The following is an 18,114-nucleotide window of genomic DNA, read 5'->3' as shown; positions in this document are numbered from 1 at the left end:
TGGTAGAGCGCTTGCCTAGGAAGCGCAAGGCCCTGGGTTCGGTCCCCAGCTCCGAAAAAAAGAACCAAAAAAAAAAAAAAAATGTATTAGAACTTCGAGCTCTCATACAAATGGGTGGGTTGAACTCAGCAGCCACACGGGACCCCCAGCATATTCTGGTGTACAATCGCAATCTTAGATCTCAAAAGCACAACCTTCACAGATTGCCTCAGGACGTGAGCAAGTCAATCCTGCCTCAGCACACAGGAAATAACCATTAACTTTTGCTCTTTGCTTCTTTAAGACAATGGAAGTCAGTGCATACTTAGAAAACTCAAGATGTGTAAGAAGGAGGTGGTTTTTTTTAAAGTTAATTCTGCCGAGTCAGGCGAATGACAAAATAATAAGCTTCCTTTACTCTCACCTGCTGCAGTTGCTTTCTTTCATCCTCTAGAACAGCGGTTCTCAATCTGTGGGTCATAACCCTTTGGGGCTGAGTGACCATTTCACAGGCGTCACATATCAGATCTCCTGATATGCTATCACATATCAGATACTGACATTGTGACTCACAACAGCAGCTACATAAGTAGTTTTAGGGTTGAGGCCCAGCACGACATGAGGAACTGTATTAAAGGATGGCAGCACTGGAGAGGTTGAGGACCCCTGCTGTGGACAAAACTACTCAATGACATTCCTCTTCCTGTCCGCTCTGTAGCATCGTGGCATGTGCAGTTCTCCCACCTGTACAAGCCCTACTGCACTGGTTCAAAGGAACATCAAAACCGTGTTCTAATGCTGTCACTTCAACAATAAAAGAAGGTTCTCCTGCCCCACCCCCTGGCCAAAATGACTTTGCCTCTCTTCTGCTCCACTCCACAGTAAGACGTTTCAGTCAGCTTTGTCTTCCTCTACGTTGCTGGCACTGCTTGTCCAGATCACCAAGAGCCTATGGCTAAATCCAGTGTTTCCCTCTTATCGTATAAGCTCTCCTTGCTCTGCTCTACACGGCAATACAAACAGCAAATCTCAAGTCCCTAAAGCATTTATCTCTCTACAACTATGACTTTGCTTTCCTGGTTTCCTTTTCCTACTGTGGCCATAATTCCTCTGTGGCCTCTGCTAAGACCTGACTCTAAAGGTTAGAATCCTACAAGGTTTAATATTGAGGTCACTTTTTAAATACATTCACACTTGGCATTCTCTTCTTAATCACTGCCATGCAAACTTATGGACTCAGTACAATGATTATTTGGACTCATTTTCTGAACCCCAGACACCTGTGTCCAACTAACTCATTTGGGATCTCCATTTAGTGTTTTATATGCAAACAAAACTGAACTCTAATTCTATTTCCAAATATAGTTCTCAGGTTTCCTCATCTCAGTACTACACAGTCGACCAAGCTTTGCCATGTTAGGACCCTCAGTCCTTGTAAGATCTGGTCCCGGTTTGCCATTCTCTCATCTCTCCATTCAAACTCCTCTTTTTGTTTCTGTGATAGTTAACCTTGCTTGTCAACTTGATTACATCTAAGACCAACTATGTTGGGACAGGTCCAGAACGGTTTTCCCAGGACTAACTGAAGGGGGGAGACATACTCTCCTAAATGGGCAGCAACTTCTTGCCACAGTTCAAATACATAGATGATCAGGCATGGTGGCTCACAGCATTAGTCCCAGCACTCACAAGACAGAAGCAAATACACTTCTGTGAGTTGAGGCCAGTCTGATCTACAGAGTCAGTCTCAAACACATAAACAAACCAACCAGAGATGCCCAGGGCTGTTCTGCCTGTCTACTTTCACTCCCTGCTATTTTTAAGGGCTTCTACCCTGTTGCTACTATGACTGCCATCCTTCTCTGGCATCAGAACCCAGATTCTTCATCTTCCAACAGGAACTGAAGACTAGCAGCTCTCCAGGAATCTTCCAGGCTCTGAGTACTTATGAGAAAACTCCAAGAAAACAAGACAAAAATCTTCTGGCTTCAGTTTCTTCAAAACTATGGAACTGCTCTTGGAATGTGTTTTCATGTTCTTCCCAGGCATAGCAGACCGGAGTGAGTTTACTTCAGCTGTTGTTATTCATGTGCCTCCATGGAAAAACATGATTGTGCCATGTGCGTCTTATCCTTCTGATGTACTTTACTCAGGTGACTCTTGCTAACCCCAGAGTATAAACTGTCTGATGCTCTGGATAAAGTTGGCTATTACATTAGACTTTATTTAGTCCGTCTCATTTTTAGGCCCTGCTCTCCCTGGTCCATGACGCCAACTAGAGAAGTAAATAAACTCTCTTTGTAAGACATATTCACTCATTGTTTCTGTTTCTATAACAAGCCCTGTGTGGTTCTCAGGTTCTCCAAGCACCAGTTCCTCCCTAGAGCTCTTCACAGAACTCCTTCTTGCTCTTCACATCTTAGTCCAAGAGTCAGCAACATATAAACGTCTCTTGTATACGTCAAGTACAAGCATCTGCGTCCTATTCCTTCCTATCACTTAGACCTGCGTCCGGCATCTATCACAATAGCCATTTCCTTTATTTCCTTGTGCTTGTTTAATTTCCTACCTTCCCACAATAATACAGCCTTTCGTCTCTTTGGAGTAGTATACGGCAACAATGGATATTTGCAGAATGAATGGCAGTCATAAAGAACGAGTCAAAGAGGAGCAAGGAAAAGTGAATTTCCAAACCATACCTCAGTTTTATAATAATTCCTAACGAAGTCTTTGTAAGCCTTCTGAGTAATGTCTGAGAATATGGTGAGATGGGACTGCCCTCTCAACTGTGAGTCACAGATGTCACCACAGCACCTTCCTGCAAGAGTTTCCCATAACCACCTCAACAGCAGAGCAACTTCAATGCAGGAATAAAGGCAAAAGAGTACATTACTTCCTTTAACTTCACATCTTTTCTCTCAGTATCCTGAAGAACTATGTTTCTAGAGTTGCACTTCAAATTCAAGAAGGCATTTACAGAAGACCACATGCGACCACAGCAGAAGTTAGCTGTCCATAGAGAAAGCCTTCCTCCCCCATCTATATACTGTACTTTGTACAGGATATAGGATACCCTTTCTCCAATATAAAGTAGACTGTTAGGTCTGTCAGAGTTTAGAAAACTGACAAAGAACAAAGGAAATCAAAAACAACATAACAGGTTGAGTGGGAGATGGCTCAGTCGGCTTTGTTTCGTTTTCTAAAGTGTTTGCTATACATGACTGACAACCCAAGTTAGATCTCTGTGACCCACTAGGAACGGGGAAAATCAATGTCCAAAAGTCCTCTGACCTCCAGATGCACACTACTGTGCACATGCCCACTTATACACAAAAGTAATCATTTTTAAAAATATTATTGCAGGTGTTTGGGGATTTTGTTTTGGTAAAGCTGGTTGTTTTTTACTATGGAAATAATCTGATCTATGGTAAACAAAGTAATACAAGTTCATTCTTAGTTTGTTTGGCTTAAGTAATTTTTAAATTCCTATCAGAAAATCAGGGAGTTGCTACTAGCTACAGTTTTAATAAACGCAGTATATCCGAATTAGTAAGTCTGTGACCTCAGTCAAGTGGATCCAGACAAGAACAAGGACAGAAATGAAGCCAACCTAATGGATGATTTAAGCACTTAAGACTTAGGGATGGATACATTGCCCAGCTCTTCAGTGAGAGGAGCTGCTCTCTAGTTTACTAAGACAGAGCCTTGCTTTGTACACTAGGCTGGCCTCCAACTTGTCATCCTGCTCTGCCTCCAGATTTCTGGTATCATAGGCAGGCACCACCACACCCAGTTTAAAGATACGTTTAAATATCAAAATCCCTTTGATGGTTAGTTTCTAAGGAGAGAAGACAGTATATGCATTTTGGGAACATAAGTTAAGGCAGAACTCTAAATCCATAAATGCGATCAGCAGCATAGACTACCACTCCGCCCCACCCCCCATGTTGGTTTTAAGATGGGGCCTCACTGCAGTGTCAGGTTGGGCTCTGATCAGAGCCTCAAGCTTTGTTTTAGGTGGGGCTAACCAGAAGGGACTCTTGATCTCTCAGTGTGTACTCCTGGGCCTAAGGACCAGACTCTATGGCCGTTCCTAACTGAGCCGAAGAAACAGAAAAGGACAAAGGGCACAGAAACACCAATCTCCAACATCTTACTATTCTCTGCTTCTGTTTAGAGAAAAATATTGTAATCCAAAATGAATTAGCAAAATAAAATACAGATTATAAAAAATTTTATTTCAGCCTTATAAAGGAAAGAAATTTTGACGCATAAATGTATGTTAATATCAAAGTTCTGGCGTGAATAAACTTTGAGGACAGTATGCTAAGTGAAGCCAGTCAGTCATAAATAAATACCCTATGACTTGGCGAATCCTTACTTACATGGAGTAACAAGAGTAGTCAGTTTCAGAGACTCAAGACAGAAAGGTGGTTCTCCGGGAACTAAAAGGGTAGAAAGAGTTTACTATTTAATGGGTATGTATGCTTTCCAGTTTTACAAAACAGAAAGTTACAGCAATGAGTGTCACAAAACAATGTGAATACATTTAATCTCAAGAAACTGTATATTTAAAGCGATCAGGACAGATTTTATTTCATAATAAAAGGAGTAGACTTTTTAAAGCTAGCTATTAAACAGATTCATGTCATTAACTGTGAACATAAACATAAATGTGGCTGACAATCACGTATGTTTAGATCTTAGTGTCCTTAGTCATAAAGTGAAGAAAAGACAGAAAGAGATAACTCAATCCTGGCACTAAGTCCTGGAGTAGGGAAAGGCTAGCAATGGAGAGGGGAGGACATTAAATAACAACTACCATACATCCCTTAGCATCCTACACTTGAGACAGAAGGGCCCTAACAATGCTCCAAGAGAGGCTGCTTTAATCACTGTAGTCTGGGACAGCACTGGACCTAAACCCAAATTTAATGAACTCAAGGAAATGAGCACTGAATCACACTAAGAGATCATAAACACGGTTTAGACCTGCTTCCTGCTAAGTGCCATTTCTAGAAGCTTAGCTCAGCTTTGTGGTCCACACATATGTGTGACTGGGCTAAATTAAGACTATCCCTCAGCTTTCTTATGTTTCAGGAATGATCTAAGATATTATCCTAGTATTTGGTGTCAGAGTCCACACTACTCAGCTTAATCTGTCCGACATCTGCCTGTTTTCTACATGTAAAATTAAATGTTGTCTACTACACTACTATGTTAGTTAGGGTTTTATTGCTAGGAAGAGAGAGCAACTCTTCTAAGGACAACATTTAACTGGGGCTGACTTACAGCTCAGAGCTTCAGTCCATTATCATCATGACAGAAGTGTGGTGGCACACAGGCATGTAAGGTGTTAGAGAGATGGCTGAGAGTTCTGTCTAGATCCACAGACAGTAGGAAGAGACGGTGAGCCACTAGGCCTGGCTTGAGCTCAATGACACTCTTCCTTCAACATGGCCACACCTCCAATGATGCCACAATCCTATGAGTCTATGGGGGCCATTTTCATTTAGACCACCACAGCTACATAATATATATATATTGGAAGGCAGCTTCACACCTACCCTTCTGGCTCTCTCCTCAAAGCACCAATCCTAAAATCTACATTTCTAAGCCATCAGCAATGCACCCATCAGGTTCCAGGTGCAGAACTAGCAAAAGCATAGTTTCCTACTTGTCAAGGTTCCCACAGCACTGGTGGAAGCAAGTTTTGTAGGCTCTGGTTTATAGACATCTTTTTCTTGTTGCTCCTTCAACTCTTCATTTTGTGACAAATTCCTAGAAGTACATATCCCCTTCAGACCAAAGGACCCAAAGTTGTTTTCTGGCTGTATGAACAGATACTTCTGTGGGTTAATTCTTGTCAATTTGACACAAACTTATATATAGCTGGGAAAAGAAAATTTCGGTTGAGAAACTGTCTTCATCAAACTAGCCTGTGTTTAGGAGACTTTTTTTTTTTTTTTTTGGTTCTTTTTTTCGGAGCTGGGGACCGAACCCAGGGCCTTGTGCTTCCTAGGCAAGCGCTCTACCACTGAGCTAAATCCCCAACCCCAGGAGACATTTTTAAACTGCTAATTGATACAAGAAGGTCCAATGCTATCCCTAGACAGATATGTAGGAAAGGTAGTGCAAAAGGCCAGGGAAGGAAAGCCACTAAGCCATGCTCTTCAGAGGCTTCTGTTTCAAGACCCTGCCTTTAGTTTCTGCCTTGTCCCCCCTCAATGATAGAACATAACCTGTCAATGACAGATCATAACCTGTCAATGACAGATCATAACCTGTCGTCAATGACGGAACATAACCTGTCAATGACAGATCATAACCTGTGGCTAAATAAACCCTTCCCTCTTCAAGCTGTTCTTGGTCATGTGTTTTAGGACAACAACAAAAAACAAAGTAAGACAATATCTCATGTCCAAATCAAAATCTCTATAGTTTTCAGGGTACTAAAAAAAACTTAACAGATTTTCACTGAATATAACTATAGGCCAGACCATCTTCTAGACTGAAGACCAGAAAACAACACAGAACAAAAACCCTTTGTCCTACAGAAACATATACTCTAGCAAGAAAGAAAAGCGCTACATATGATAAATATGTAATATGAAATATTGGAAAAGGGTAAAGTTTTAGTCATACTAAGATGATTTCTGGGGAAGGACCACAAGGCAGCATGGGATCTAATCACATTCATCTCCACAGGAAGAACGTTCCGGCAGAACACAAAGCAGGTGCAGAAGCCCTAAGGAAAGTGCCCTTAGGCAGGCTAGAAAACAGCAGAAGTCCTCTGTGGTGACAGTAGTTATGGGGAAGTACAAAGTAAAGAGGGATGCAGATTCCAAACAGATGAATATCAGCATATAACCCACCTGTTCCTGGAGACCTGCTCTCTCTGAAATAGCTGGCCCTGGACGAGGGCAGGAGACAGACACAGCCAAGTAAGTCTGGATGACAACTGAAGCCAAAGTGAGGATACTGAGCAAACGCTGATCCTTAGAAGTTCAAGAGCTGGTCCTAGATCTTCCTGGAATTCAAACAAGAGACATTTCTCTATGGGGCTAGTAAGATGGCTGAACAGGTAAGGATGTTTGCCACCAAACCTAGTGTGGGGTTTGCATATGCTTGGCCCAGGGAAGGCACTATTAGACGGTATGGCTTTGTTGGAGTAGGTGTGGCCTTTTTGGAGGAAGTATATCATTGTGGGGTGGGCAATGAAAAACTCACTACTCCTAACCACATGGGAGCCAGTCTCCTCCTGGCTGGCTTCAGATGAAGATGTAGGACTCTCAGCTCCTCCTGCACCATGTCTGCCCAGATGCTGCCATGCTCTCTCCTTGATGATAACGGACTGGACCTCTGAACCTGTAAGCCAGCCCCAATTAAATGTCCTTATAAGAGTTGCCTTGGTCACGGTGTCTGATCACAGCAGTAAAATCCTAACTAAAACACCTAGCAGCCTGAGTTCAATCCTGGCACTTGCAAGGAAAGCCAACTCCCAAAAGCTGTTCTCTGACTTCCACATGGGTGTCATGGCACACATGTATACATATGCAAAGTACAATAGAGAAATAAGGAACAGGAAAGACGGCTTAGTGGTTTAAAGCATTGAGTATTCTTACAGAGGATCCAAGTTTGGTTCCAACACACACACTTTGAATCCCAGCAGTACAAAAGCAAAAGCAGGCAGATCTCTGAGTCTGAAGCCAACCTGGTCTACATAGTAAGTTCCAAGCTAACTGGGGGCGGGGGGATGGGGTGGGAACAAAAAGAAAAAGAATTGAAGGAGGGAGGGAGGGAGGGAGGGACGGAGGGAAAAAGTCATTGTTTGCCTCTCTGTTGGTGTGATAAAACACTACCCATAATCAACTTGGGGAGGGAAGGATTTATCTCAGCTTCTGACTTGCAGGTCATACCTCTATCACTGAGGAAGTCGGGCCAGAAGCCTGGCGGTGGGAACTGGAGCGGAGGCCGTTGAAGAACGCTGCTGGCTGGCTTGGGCTCCATGGCTTGCTCAGCTTCTTTTTTATTTTACACTGGTTGATGTATGGGAGTGGGGGTCATGACATGCATGGGAGGGCCAGAACAAACTGTGACAATCAGTTTTCTTCTACCAAATGGATCCTGGGGAATGGAACTCAGATCATCGTGTTTGGTAACAAGCACCTAAAGTTTTTGTCCTTCCCACCCCCGGGTGACGAGGTGGTTCAGTGTAAAGACACTAACCTCAGGTTTGAATCCCGAGACCTACATGGACAAAGAGAACTGACTCCTATGGGCTGTCTTCTAACCCCCACACTGCCACATGGATGCCATAGCGTCCACGCACTCACCGGTACACACGGACGAGTTAGTAAGGGCTATTTAAGATTTTTAAGAAAGCATTAAGCTTTTAACTAACTCAAGCAAAATTAATTTTCTAGCAAAATATTAACACTATAAACACTATCTGAAAAACCAAACTGCCAAGATAATGTTTACACTTGCAGTAAGTGCCTTTAAAGTATAAACAGCAAAGTAGTGTGCTGTAATAAAGAGCACTTCACCTCTTCTAACTCCACCAGTATGCTCCAGGAAAGCAGTCAAATGCTTAGGATGCTACCTGAGGAGTCTGCAGGCCTCTCTGATGGACCCTCCAGTTCTTCTACCAGCCACACCGGGCACACAGGACTAGGCATTAGTGAGCTGGGCATCCTGGTCTAAGATCCTGGTGCTACAGAAAGGCACACGACCAATGTTAAGTGCTGTGGTGTGAAGCACTGTTCTAGGAGGTTTACGGAATGTAAAGTTGATTAAGTTCTATGCCCTTGATGTGAAAGATCTTGTGATTTAAGTGCTGTCAGAAAGGGACAACATGACTCTGGAAGACGGTGACAGAGGCATAGGCTACCATCTTTCTAGAGTTGTTTTGAGAAACAGTTATTTTAGGATTAAAGACTACAGAGTTAACTAGTCTAAGGATACTTACTTAATTGTATTGTTAGTATAGAAATTAGTGTAAATATGTTGTTAGTGTAGAAATTACTAATAGACTTAAATAATGATTTTTTTATTGTTCTGAGATAAAATTAAACCTCAAACTGCCATGTAATGAAGGATGACTTTAGAACTCTTGGTCTTCCTGTCCCTCCCTTCCAAATGCTTGGATTATAGGTATGCACACATACCAGGCACAATGCTTCAAGTTTCAATGGAGTAATTTTTAATAAAGTAATTTGATATTTTCTTTTAAAGTAACTTACTAAGCCTTGAGCTTTTATGCTGCCTCCTCATTAATGTAATTGTTTCATTTTTGTGAGGTCTCTACCAGTTGTCCTTCAATCTCAGATTCTTAGCCCCAACAGTGTCAGCCATGGGTGTTCCATCTTGTAACGTGGGCCTTCAACCCAAGCAAAGAGTAACTGGTTTCTCCCACAGTGTTTCTGTCACTACTGTCCAAGCATGTCATGCAGTGACGTCGCTGTTGTAGATCACAGGGTGTGTGGCTGGGCTGTAGTTACCCTTCTCCTTGGGTGTTATACAGACTAACTTCCGGTACCATGAATAAGTAGTCAGTAAGAGGGAGGCTCTATCTACTTAGGCACCAGCTCAACCTCTCTGTGTTCAATGAGATATGTAATTGTTTCCTTCACTTTGTGAGAGCAGCAAACAGCCTTGGCAATAGCCTGAGTTGTTTAGGGGCCCACACAGGGTCCTTTGGCCAATGACTCAACTAGAGGTAACCCACGCCTGTTACTGGAGGTTCCACTTGATAGCAAAAAAATGTCTAGCTGGGACACTGTCTTCCCTGTTATTTAGTGACTCCATTTAGGTTTCTTTCATAGGTTAGGAAAGCACTTTAATGGAAACAATACATAGAGAAGTGTGAACATAATCCAAGGTATATTCTAAAATTCTCCCAAAAAAAGGATAATAATTACGAATGTTGACTGTTAAGATAGGTAATATTTGATTTCTCCAAGGTAAATAGCTACCATCTTCATGAGATCTGCTGAGCCTGCTTCCAAGTACCAATCATGACAGACCCTGTGGGCTCTTAACATTCCTTTATGGGAGGAAAGTAGGTGAAGAAGCTTGAAAACTCCCCTGAACTGTTTCAGCTTCCAATTGTTCCTGCTAGCCATCTGTATGCAAGTCTGCCCTACTTACAGAAGATCTTGGAGGGGGCACTCATGCTCCTCCTACCAGGAGCCCTCACCCATGCTCTGTGAGTAAAGGTAGTAAACTCACTGATTCCCACAGGGTGAATTCTGGTGGGACCCTACTTTGGTTTGTCACTAGGCTTTTATGAGGAAGCAGGCACTGTTTGCCTCCTCAAGGGAAAAAATTCACACAACACTGTAAACCACAGAACATCTTAAGATTACAAATAAAAATTCTTTAGAAATTCTAACGACAGAACTGGAGTGCCATGGTTGACACCCCTTACTAAGCATCCGATACATAAACCAATGCTCGGGGCAGAGATGTCTCAGGTAAAAAGACCCTTGCTACACAAGCCTGGCAACCCAACTGCCATCGCTGCAGCTCACGAAGGATGCAGGGTCTTACACCTGTAATTCTAGCACTCCTATGGTAAGACAGGAAGCAGAGACAGAGGAAATCACCTCAAGGCTCATCAGCCAACTAGCCTGTAGTACACAGCTGCAGAAACAATAAGGATCCTGCCTTAGCAAGATAGGAGAGAATGAACTCCCAGAAGTTGTACTCTAACATCCATTTACAGGCAGTATATGAATAAATGTGCCCACAAATACATTTACACACTCCATACACACACACACACACACACACATATACACACACAAATAAATACACACACACACACACACACACACACACACACACACACACACATATATATAATAGTCATTTTTGGTGCCGACTTTTAAAAATATGGCTATATTTCTATCAATGAACAAAGAATATTTAAAAGTTCAGAAATCAATGTTAATCAATGTTGTATATAACACTGGTCTCCCAGCATAACAGCCATTACAATTTAATCAGAGCAGCTGTGATTATAAAACACTCTCAAATTTGGGCCTTCTGAAGTTCTTACAGAAGGAACACATGAGGAGAATCATCACGGTCTCACCTGAGAGTCCAGCTATGCACTCGTTGGACTCGACCTGACCCTACATATAATCCTGCCCCGGCTCTTGGCGGTGCTGCAGTAAACAGAGTTGAAAGCTGAGGGTGAACTCTATCTGTGTGTTTACAGAGATGCCCTCCCATGCTAGAGTGAGGCATTTCAGTGCTGTGTCTGTTGGGGGAGGGCATCCATCACATATATGAACCCAATAAACTCACTGGTTCACCATACAAAGTTTGCTGGAATCATTCCTTTAGTGTGATGGCAGTAGCCTACTGGGGGTGAGTACATGTTTGTCACACTCCTCGGTGGAAGTTTACCAAACAGCCAATTAAAATGTAAAAGCTGGGGCTGGGGATTTAGCTCAGTGGTAGAGCGCTTACCTAGGAAGCGCAAGGCCCTGGGTTCGGTCCCCAGCTCCGAAAAAAAGAACCAAAAAAAAAAAAAAAATGTAAAAGCTGACGAAATTGTGAACATACACAGGCCTGGGACTTGAACAGCATAGCCAGCCACATGTTAGTCTACTGGCATCTTCAGGGGCTTCCTTCCTCCTAAACTCAGTTAGACACCTTTCTACACTACCTTTCAACAGCACAGGGACAGAATGAGAGACGGAAGGCCGATGTGTGCCTTCATCTCCAAGTCCTTACTCTATGCACCCAATCCCACTGCCTTCTGCACCTTGAAAGGTTGGGACTGACTGGAGACCAGTCTACCCTCACAAGTCTCAACCTTTTTGTTAATACAAAACAAGTCTGTTGCCATTAGTTTCATGATTCTACTTGCAGTAGTAACAAAAAGAAAACTGGAAATAACTTAAAAACATCTAGACAAACAAGCTGGGAACTGACTGAAGTTACCCTTATCCATGGAAATGAGATGAACTTGCTGTGCTCTTAAACGCTGACCACATCTCAGCCTCTTGCCCCTATTTTTATTTCAGTCACAATTTCAAAACTGAGATAAGGCCAGGTATAGTGGTACATGCTTTTAATCCCAGCACTCAGGAGTCAGAGGCATACAGGTCTCTAAGTTCAAAGCCAGCTGAATCTACAGATTGAGTTCCAGGCCAGCCAGGGCTATACAAAGAAACACTGTCTAAGGTAAGAGCAGAGGAGACTTTTGTCCGGGAGGAGAGAAAGGGACTTAACTCTAAGACTATGATCTAAAAAGAAAGCACATAAGAAAAAGTAATGATTGGTAAGAGTATTCTTCCTGTCCTACAACCATATGCTACACAACATTCTGCAGATGACAGATTGTGTACAACACACAGTGGTCCATTAGATTAAATCTCCTACAGAAACTGCGGTTATCACAGATGCCTCAGCTCATGGAAGTTCTCCCTATAATGAGATTGCCTAGTAACATATTTCTCAGAACACGTCCCTGCATGACAGTCCTGTCGCACAACCTGAATTCAGTACAGATGAGTGAAGGATTAAGAATATGAAGAGCCCCCTACTATTCTTCTTCCTTATAAATACAGTACTTTCAATTTTGTGCCATAGTGCTAAAAATATTCCACCCAGTTTTTAAAGTACATTCTATTCTATTTTGTACATTTGGTTCTATAACTGAAGTTTAAGACTCAAATTATCCAGTAAGTCTTCAACGAAAGACCAATTAATTACATTTCATGCGAATATGACATGCTTATCTTTACTACTAAAGGATTTCATGTAACATTCTTGTAAGCTAACTATACATTCTAAAATTACTGGAGTCCAATTTTCCTAAATTTGCCCCTATCGATCCTATTCAGTGAAACAGTAAAGGTCAACACACACACACACACACACACACACACACACACACACACTTTTCAGAATTTCCCTAAAATCTCCCATATTCAAGAAGGATGGGGAAGGAAAACAAAAACCCACAAAGTCTACTGTCAGGTCCTCCTGCACCCCAGTAGCTGTCTCCCTGTCTAAGAGAGCACAGGTTCTCCCCAGATGCAGCAGGCCCAGAGCACACATTTATTAACAAAGTGAGAGGCAAGGGGATCAACAGACTTGTTTCCGAAGCTGCAGTCCTGGGCAATGGAAATGGAGTTACTCCACTCCTCTCCCACATAAAACCTAAGAACGAGTTGCTTCTCATGTCTACTACCCCACAAGAACGAGAGCAAACGGCTTGGTGTCTCAGCCCTGGATGTTTCTGCTGAAAGCAGAATGCACTGCCAAATACCTGAAGCTGCTCGGTTTCCTTGGGAGAATGGATATTATAAATTACTATGACATTTTAGGATTTTTAATTTTTTATGTGCATGTGTGTTTTGCTTTTTATTTTTAAAAAGTAATTTTTTAAAGTGACATTGAGGAGAGGGACCTTGCTAACCTAAAACATTAATCAAAATAAGCCCTGTTCTTCAAATGTGGTAGAACATGCTAGAATCCAAACCCTTGGAAGGATTAACAGGAGGACCCTGAGTTCATTCCCAGAGTGAGACTAAAACAAAATGAAATAAATCGGAAAGGAGGGAGGGAGGGAGGGAGAAAAGACCTGCAAACAACAAAACATGGTAAGATACTGGCTTCTCACCTTTAAACTAAACAGCCTCCAAACTGTTTGCTGTCCACATACCTGCACTTAACATGCATATATGTCCAGACACCCTTTTCAGTAACGAGGGAGGCCATGATAGTTAAGAGTGTAGTCTGTCCTCCAAACAGTCTTCACCATCTTCACCAGAGCAGCTCTGACTAACTGCAAAAGACCCTCAAGATCAAGAGAAAGGGAAGAGAGGCTCAATAGACCCTCACCTGAGATTCCAGCCACTTCTGCCTACACCTCCCTCCCACATGTATATTACTTTTGTACAGGCTCTCAGGAGTATACAGTGCCTGGGACATACAGCCGTGAGAGAGCCACCACACCGGGATGAGACCTAGTGACGCTGCTGTTTTGGAGTGTCCTACAGTCCTGTAAGGAGCCCCTAACCTCTCTGTGACAAGCCAATAAACACAGTAGCTCACCAAGCTGGACCGTAGTTGGTACCTTATCTAGGGAGGGTGGGTGTTTGTTTTTAGCACTCCAGGAAAAGCTCACGAAACAAAGACAAAGACAGCTCTTGCCTACCTGGTTTCCCAACAGTAAATACAAGCAACAATGCATTAGTGAACGCACTTCTATTTCTCTAGCAAGGAGCAATACCAAAGTATTCTTAAGTAGATATATCAGTTTTAGTATTGATTAAATATGGTTTAAAGTCTTACGATGTACTGAAACTAGCTAAAAACAAGGACATGTCGTATAGTAATAAGCACCATGAAGAAAACGGCAACGGGAAGGGAGCGCCTGGCGTGAACACAAGAACAGTGAGGGCTGAGGGAGCCTTGAGGCACAAAGGTGAACAACAACTGAAAAAGGCAGAAGTGGGCAAGGACGCAGTCACAAAGGCGGTGCTGGTCACACAGGGTTTGGGCTGATTTTCATCCTCATAGAAGGCTCTAAGTATGGGAATGACAGAATGAGATCTAAGGAAACAATTGTTTCTCATTTACAGGAAATTTACATTTTTAAATAAAAATAACTTTACAAATGCAGTTCCAGCCTAGCATTTTTGTGTCTTCAGTTGTAATTTATCTAGTGTCTGTATGGTACTGAAGAGGAAAAACAAAACAAATCTGGGACAGACCCATGGCTCCAGCTGCATATGTAGCAGAGGATGGCTTTGTTGAATACCAATGGGAGGAGAAGCCCTTGGTTCTGCCAAGGCTGCCCCACGACACCCACTGTGGGGAATGTCAGGGTGGGGAGGCGGGAAGGAGGGATGGTTGGGGACGGGGAACACCTTTATAGAAGAAGGGGAAGGGGAAGGGGAAGGGATAGGGGGCTTATGGACAGGAAACTGGGAAAGAGAATAACATTTGAAATGTAAATAAAAAAATATCCAATTTAAAAAAAAAAAGTCTCTAACCTTGAGCTCACAGCTTAACAGAGCCAGGGGACATCCAACAAATAATTAGAACTGTAATATAAGAAGAGTACATAGAATGCTGTGTCCACGCAGGAGAAAAGGTGATTGATACAGCCTCAAGGCGTCCAAAAAGGAAGCTCTGGCCTTAAAAGGCAAGCAGGGACTTGGCTGATAGAGAGTTCCTCTAAGTGCTACCCTCAAACCACTGGGGACAAGAAAGAACATCCAGACACTACTGAAAACTCTTCCTCTGAAGCAGTTACAGAAGATCATTAAAGTGGAATGAGGAAAAGGAGTTAATACATGAAACTTGCAACTGTGGCATCACAGGTATTAATGATTAGAACAGTTTTGTTTTTAAAAAACAACTCTAATAATCTGGTAGGGTGCCTGTTTTGTTCTGTTTTACCCATCTCAGACTACATTCAAACTCTCTAGGTGGTAAAGAATGACATTGAATGTTTCACCCTCCCTCGCCCACCTTCCAAGTGCAGGAATTATAGGCATGCAACATCACATCTGGTTTATGCAGTGCTGGAAATTAAACACTCACCATGCTGAACTGGCACTCTTACCACCTGAGCTACCAACCCAAGCCAGATGATCTGGTTTGCTTTTATTTTCCATAACACTGAAAATGTGACAATCTACGTATCAGTCCAACAAGTGAACTTGTGTTCCTTTTCAGAAGCGAAAAGTGTGTCCATGTACTATATTCATTAAAAATTACTACTTGCATCAGACGTGGGGCGCACACCTTTAGTCCTAGCACTGGGGAGGCAGAGTCACCTGGATCTCTGTGAGTTTGGAACCTGGTCTACAGAGCGGGTTACAGGACAACCAAGGCTACACTGAGAAACCCTGTCTCAAAAAAAAATTTTTTTATAGTGTACTTCAAAATCTTCAAAAATAAACCAGTCCCAAAATTAGAATAAACGGAATAATAAATTTTGCAAATGAAATGGAGACAAAAGGGATGGTACACCTCCTAAATGTCAGTAAAACAAAGAGTTGGTTCTTTGAAAAAAAAATCAGGTAGAGAAATCCTTAGCCCAAAGAAAGCACAGACCCAAATTAATAAAGTATGAGGTGAACGGTATATACAACAGATATCACTGAAACCCAGAGGACCAATAGGTAATACTTTGAAAAGGGAATTGCAATAAAATGGAAAATAAAGAAACAGACTAATTTCTAAATACTCATGACCTAACAAAATGGAATCATAAGGATATTAAAAAAAAACTAATCAGATCTATACTGAGCAGTAATATTGAAGCAGTAATAAAAGATAAAATGACATTACTTTCTTCAAACTATTCTCTAAAGCAAACAGGAAAGGAATGGCTAATCTTAGCTGTCAACTTGACCACATCTGGAATCAACTAAAACTCAGGCATCGGGCCCACCTGTGAGAGATTTTCCTGACTGGTTTATTTGAGGTGGGAAGACTCACACACACACCTGTGAGAGGTTTTCCTGACCGGATTATTTGAGGTGGGACTCACACAAATCTGGGCCACACCTTCTAGTGGCCGTACAACTTAAGCAGAGTGGATGGACATAAAACTAACTCAAACAAATCAGTAGCCTTCCTCTACTCAAAAGACAGGCTGAGAAAGAAATCAGGGAAACAACACCCTTCACAATACTCACAAATAACATAATATCTTGGTGTGACGCTAACCAAGCAAGTGAAAGGTCTGCATGACAAGAACTTCAGGTCTCTGAAGAAAGAAACTGAAAAGCTCATAAGATCTCCTATGCTCATGGATTGGCAGAATTAATACAGTAAAAATGTCCATTTTGCTGAAAGCAATCTATAGATTCAACACAATCCCCATCAAAATTCCAACTCAATTCTTTGTAGAGTTAGAAAGTACAATTTGCAAATTCATTTGGAATAACAAAAAACCCAGAATAGTGAAAACTATCCTCAACAATAAAAAACCTCCAGGGGGCAGGGGGGTAATGACCATCCCTGACCTCAAGCAGTATTACAAAGCAATAGTGATAAAATCTGTACGGTATTGGTACCAAGGCAGGCAGCTAGATCAATGGAATAGAATTCAAGACCCAGAAATGAACCCACACACCTATGGGCACTTGATCTTTGACAAAGGAGCTAAAGCCATCCTGTGGAAAAAAGATAGCATTTTCAACAAATGGTGCTGGTTCAACTGGAGGTCAACATGTAGAAGAATGCAGATCGATCCATTCTTACCACCCTGTACAAAGCTCAAGTCCAAGTGGATCAAGGACCTATACATAAAACCAGATACACACAAACTAATAGAAGAAAAAGTGGGGAAGAGTCCAAACACATGGGCACCGAGGAAAAATTTCCTGAACAAAACACCAATGGCTTATGCTCTAAGATCAAGAATCAACAAATGGGATCTCATAAAACTGCAAAGCTTCTGTAAGGCAAAGGACACTGTCATTAGGACAAAATGGCAACCAACAGATTGGGAAAAGATCCTTACCAATTCTACATCTGATAGAGGGCTAACATCCAAAATATACAAAGAACTCAAGAAGTTAAGACTCTAGAGAGCCAAATAACCCTAGTAAAAAATGGTGTACAGAGCTAAACAAAGAATTCTCAGCTGAGGAATATCAAATGGCTGAGAAGTACCTAAAGAAATGTTCAACATCCTTAGACATCAGGAAAATGAAAATCAAAACAACCCTGAGATGCTACCTCACACCAGTCAGAATGGCTAAGATCAAAAACTCAAGTAACAACAGATGCTGGTGAGGATGTGGAGAAAGAGGAACACTCCTCCATTGTTGATGGAATTGCAAGCTGGTACAACCACTCTGGAAATCAGTCTGGAGGTTCCTCACAAAAGTGGACATAGTACTACCTGAGGACCCCGCTATACCACTCCTGGGAATATACCCAAAAGATGTTCCAACATATAACAAGGACACGTGCTCCACTATGTTCATAGCAATCTTATTTATAATAGCCAGAAGCTGGAAAGACCCCAAATGTCCTTCAACAGAGGAATGGATACAGAAAATGTGGTACATCTACACAGTGGAGTACTACTCAGCTATTAAAAACAATGACTTCATGAAATTCATAGGTAAATGGATGGAACTA

The 18,114-nt window shown here is 42.1% G+C and overlaps 1 protein-coding gene across 12 annotated transcripts in view; it reads right to left on the bottom strand.

Annotated features, from left to right (window-relative positions):
- Window positions 1-18,114, bottom strand: part of Sfmbt1 (Scm-like with four mbt domains 1) — a 119,626-nt gene that overhangs the window by 84,719 nt on the left and 16,793 nt on the right. For 3 of the 12 annotated variants that reach the window (XM_008771006.4, XM_039094800.2, XM_063275678.1), the window contains exons 2-3: window positions 6,855-7,009; window positions 4,365-4,424 (exon numbers count right to left, since the gene is read on the bottom strand). The exons of 5 other annotated variants lie outside the window; for them this stretch is intronic. The gene's annotated coding sequence lies outside the window, so the exon portion shown is untranslated. Of the gene's footprint in view, window positions 1-4,364; window positions 4,425-6,854; window positions 7,010-7,209; window positions 7,682-18,114 lie in introns of those variants that run through there. 4 more of the 12 variants (XM_039094801.2, XM_063275676.1, XM_063275675.1 and 1 more) reach the window with 2 other exon arrangements.

This window comes from Rattus norvegicus, chromosome 16 (genome assembly GCF_036323735.1).
Source record: "Rattus norvegicus strain BN/NHsdMcwi chromosome 16, GRCr8, whole genome shotgun sequence".
Taxonomy (NCBI): Eukaryota; Metazoa; Chordata; class Mammalia; order Rodentia; family Muridae; genus Rattus; species Rattus norvegicus.
This window is presented reverse-complemented; position numbering and strand designations above follow the sequence as displayed.